This window comes from Schistocerca serialis, chromosome 1 (genome assembly GCF_023864345.2).
Source record: "Schistocerca serialis cubense isolate TAMUIC-IGC-003099 chromosome 1, iqSchSeri2.2, whole genome shotgun sequence".
NCBI lineage: Eukaryota > Metazoa > Arthropoda > Insecta > Orthoptera > Acrididae > Schistocerca > Schistocerca serialis.
Genome location: NC_064638.1, coordinates 431088188 through 431093357, shown reverse-complemented (window position 1 = coordinate 431093357; position 5170 = coordinate 431088188).

Genomic DNA, 5170 nt, shown 5'->3' with positions numbered 1-5170 from the left:
GGCGTGGGCTTTGTGTCTATCTTGGCCACAATAATGCATTCATTATGCTGTTTGTAGTAGCTTACCTGTACTCCTATTTTTTTATTCATTATTAAACCTACTCCTGCATTACCCCTATTTGATTTTGTATTTATAAGCCTGTATTCACCTGATCAAAAGTCTTGTTCCTCCTGCCACCAAACTTCACTAATTCCCACTATATCTAACTTTAACCTATCCATTTCCCTTTTTAAATTTTCTAACCTACCTGCCTGATGAGGGGATCTGACATTCCACGCTCTGATCCGTAGAATGGCAGTTTTCTTTCTCCTGATAACGATTTCCTCTTGAGTAGTCCCCGCCTGTAGATCCGAATGGGGGACTATTTTACCTCCGGAATATTTTACCCAAGAGGATGCCATCATCATTTAATCATACAGTAAAGCTGCATGCCCTCGGGACAAATTACAGCTGTAGTTTCCCCTTGCTTTCAGCTGTTCGCAGTACCAGAACAGCAAGGCCGTTTTGGTTAGTGTTACAAGGCCACACCAGTCAATTATCCAGATTGTTGCCCCTGCAACTACTGAAAAGGCTGCTGCCCCTCTTCAGGAACCACACGTTTGTCTGGCCTCTCAACAGATACCGCTCCATTGTGGTTGCACCTACGGTATGACTATCTGTATCGTTGAGGCACGCAAGCCTCCCCACCAATGGCAAGGTCCATGGCTCATGGTTATGATATACACACATCAAAAAACGTTTTGCATCACCCCGATTTCCAGTCCTCCTGAAGATAGATGTTGACTGTGGATATTGTGCCGGCCGGTGTGGCTGTGCGGTTCTAGGCGCTTCAGTCCGAAACCACGTGACCGCTACGGTCGCAGGTTCAAGTCCTGCCTTGGGCATGGATGTGTGTGATGTCCTTAGGTTAGTTAGGTTTAAGTAGTTCTAAGTTCTAGGGGACTGATGACCACAGATGTTAAGTCCCATAGTGCTCAGAGCCATTTGAACCATTTTTTTGTGTATATTGTATCACAGACACAGTCCCTTTGACTGTTCACAGATGTCACTAAACCCGCCCAAAGATGCAAACAGCCATGCATGAGCAGTGCCTATTAGACAGAGAGTGTCTGAAAGCTGATCAGTTCCAGTCATTCCACTAGAAAGGTGGTACACGGCTCATATTGTCTGTAGTTCAGTCATGTCTAGACGGTCAATACTGTGGTTCAATTGCATCTGCATTGTTACTTTGTGCCAGGAAGGGCTCTCAACATGGGAAGTACCGAGGCACCTTGGAGTGAGCCAAAGCGATGTTGTTTGGACATGGAGGAGATATAGAGAGACAGGGACTGTCGATGACAAGCCTCGCTCAGGCTGCCAAAGGCTACTACTGGAGTGGATGACTGCTACCTACAGATTATGGCTCGGAGGAACCCTGACAGCAATGCCACCATGTTGAATAATGCTTTTCGTGCAGCCACAGGATGTCATGTTATGACTCAAAATGCGTGCAATAGGCTGCGAAATTTCACTCCCGATGGCCATGGCAAAGTCCATCTTTGCAACCACTACACCATGCAGTGCAGTACAGATGGGTCCAACAACATGCCGAATGGACTGCCCAGGATTGGCATCATGTACTCCTCATCAATGAGTGCTGCATATGCCTTCAACTAGACAGTCATTGGAGATGTGTTTGGAGGCGACCCAGTCAGACTGAACGCCTTAGACACACTGTCCAGTAAGTGCAGCAAAGTGGATGTTCCCTGTTGTTTTGGGCTGGCATTATGCGCGGCCAACATACGCCGATACGCCGCTGGTGGTCATGGAAGGCGCCGTAATTGCTGTAAGATATGTGAATGTCATCCTCTGACCAATAGTGCAACGATATTGGCAGCATATTGGCGAGACATTTCTGTTCATGGATGACAATTAACGCCCCCATCGTGCACGCACATCTTGTGAATGACTTCCTTCTGGATAACGACATTGCTCGACTAGAGTGGCCAGCATGTTCTCCAGACATAAACCCCATCGAATATGCCTGGGATAGATCAAAAAGGGCTGTTTATGGATGATGTGACCCACCAACCACTCTGAGGGATCTACGTCAAACCGCCATTGAGGAGTGGTACAGTCTTGACCAACACTGCCATGATGAACTTGTGGATAGTACGTCAACAAATATAGGCATGCATCAATGCAAGAGGATGTGCTGCTGGGTATTAGAGGTACTGATGTGTACAGCAATCTGGACCACCACCTCTGAAGGTCTTGCTGTATGGTGGTACAACATGCAATGTGCGGTTTTCATGAGCAATAAAAAGGGCGGAAATAATGCTTACGTTGATCTCTATTCCAATTTTCTGTACAGGTTCCAGAACTCTCAAAACCAAGATGATGCAACATTTTTTTATTTGTATATACATATCTTTGAGGGATTTGGGAAATGATGGTGAGGCAAGGTTTAAGGTTAAAAAATTCTGGGGTTCAATATTCGTCTGAGGCTGAGTGTGATTGTTAGCATTGGTGGCAAAAATGTGTTTCCATTGTAGGGACAGGGAGGAGGAGAGAAGATCTTTAACAAGCCATGTATGTCTTCAGTTAAAACTTCCGGGCTGATTGATGCATGATTGAATTTGGGAGGGGCAAAAGGTGAGGCCTCTGGAAAGGACTGATATTCAGTGGAGCTAAGGCTTTGGAGCAAAGGTTCATGATTGTGTTACAGGTCTGATTAGGTTCTGAATTCATTGTGATGGTGGGAGGGAGTTTTGGAGGGTGGGGTAAGTGTAGTAGGACTGCGAGACAGCTTTTGTCAGCTATGAGGGGGCATGTGGGATCCTGTAATTAACCTCCCAACCTTGTACAAAGACAAATCTCTCATGCCTTATTTTTCCAGTCTCCCACCACCTCCCAAAGTCCCATTGTCCAGCCACAGAGGAGCATTCCCTTCTTAACTCAGTACCAACCAGGACTGGAGCAACTGAATTACATTCTCCGCCAGGGTATTGACTACCTCTTGTCATGCCCTGAAATGAGAAATGGCTTCATCACTATCCTTCCCACCCCTCCCACAGTGGTATTCTACCGTCCACTGATCCACACAATATGCTCATCCTTCCCTAAGCGACCCCTGCTCCCAAACCCGTACTTCATGGCTCATACCCCTCTAATAGACCTAGATGCAACTTTCCTTTTCATAATATTGTTACATTTGATCATCAATTTTCCATTGTCTTATTTTTGACAGAGGAACTATTTCAACAGAACTCCAATAGAAAACAGCATACAGAAACAGGGAAAGAAAGTCTCAAGGAAATCAATGTTTTTGTACCCAACAAATGTAGAAGAAGTACAGCTCACAATAAAAAGTCTCAAATTAAAACAAGCTGCATGAGTAGATGATATACCTGCTTTTATTGTAAAGAAATCTGGGGACCTAATTACTGAGCCGTTAACTCACCTATGTAAACGATCTTTCACTATAGGAACTTTTCCTTTGTGTATGAAAATAGCAAAAGTAAAGCAAATGCACAAGAACTACAGACCATTGGCACTTTTGTCTGTTTTCCCAAAAATATAAGAAAGGCTCTTCAATAAGGCACTAACAGACTTCTTGGAGGTTAATGGCATTCTGTCAGATTCTCAACATGGATTTAGAGCAAACTGTTCAACCAAATCAGCAGTTCACTCCCTTCTATTTTAGGCGTTGTTAGAATTAGACAACAAAAAACTTACCATGGGCATATTTTTTACATTTGTCAAAGGCATTTGACGCCATAAATCATGATAAATTGCTATACAAGCTGGATAATCTTGGCATCAGAGGAACAGCTAACAACTGGCTCAGCTCTTATCTTAAGAACAGGGAACAATATGTGGAAATAGATCAGGAAAGGGATAACCCCAAGCGACTGACTGTTAAATATGGTGTGCCATTGGGATCAGTAATGGGTCATGTTCTGTTCTTATTCTATGTAAATTATCTAAAAATAACCAATGACAGCAGTAAAATATTTCAGTATGCTGATGATAAAGCGTTATAATTACAGAAAACCTTGTAAAAACATATGAGAAGGCACTGACAGGCTAACATGTTACTTTGATAACAATGACTTAATAACAAACATCAGGAAAAACTGTAGCTATGGTTATACACACAGCTCAAACAAAAAATCTGATATCACCCAGTTATGATGATCACCTGTTTTATTTCTTCATTGATGGTGCTCGGTGTCGATGTTCTGCGTTGTGATACTGGCTTAAAAATGGGGAGTGGAAGGTCCACACTGACCACTATAAATGATATAGCCAACAATTGCACAGTTGTATTTCATAGTTGTTCTTTACTTTTACTGTTCAACCCCCCCCCCCCCCCCCCTCCCCCACCCCCTTCCCCCAATAATACACAGTTATATGGCCAGTGCACTATTGTTTAACTTTCAGTAAGCCTCATTAATAGTTTACAGCCACACTTCAGCATATTGCTACAATAGTTTGCAGTTGAACTTCTATGAGCAGTAAAAACCTAACCAAACATTTAACAGTCATTTAAATAAATTGAACAGACACTGTCATTGTTTTAACACATGGCCAATTTGTGTTACAATTATTTCACGTTTAAGTTGACGCATTGTTGTTGATCTAAGCATGCTTGTCTGAAAATTGGCTGTGGACTGACTGTCTCGAGACCAAAAATTGGGCCTTTATAAATCATCACAATAATAGGTACTGAAACTATACATTGTTTGATGTTTACTTAATAACAATTAAAATCTAAATCATTAAATTAACTGAATACATCGAAAAATTTGTTGTTTTTAACAGTTTCTTATACCATGAGGGTTAAGCTGAATTATGTGTTTAAATGATGAAATTAACTGATACAGTTACACAAACAATAATTTTGACTAAACTGGTAATTACGTTGGAATTCATTAAGAGCTGGCTTTGCTTAATTGTTTACGAACAGAGCCAAATAAATACATTAAGAATCATAGTGATTCTTTTTGGAAATGTTTATCTTTATTACAGAATTTATATTTGCTTGTAAGTCAACAATAGAATTTAAGTTATGAAACAATTACTGATTTCATCCTATAGCAAAAGTATTAACTGGGAATAGTTGAAATAAATTAGAAAATCAATTACATATGTAAAACTAAGCACAAAATTAGATTTGGTGGTCTAT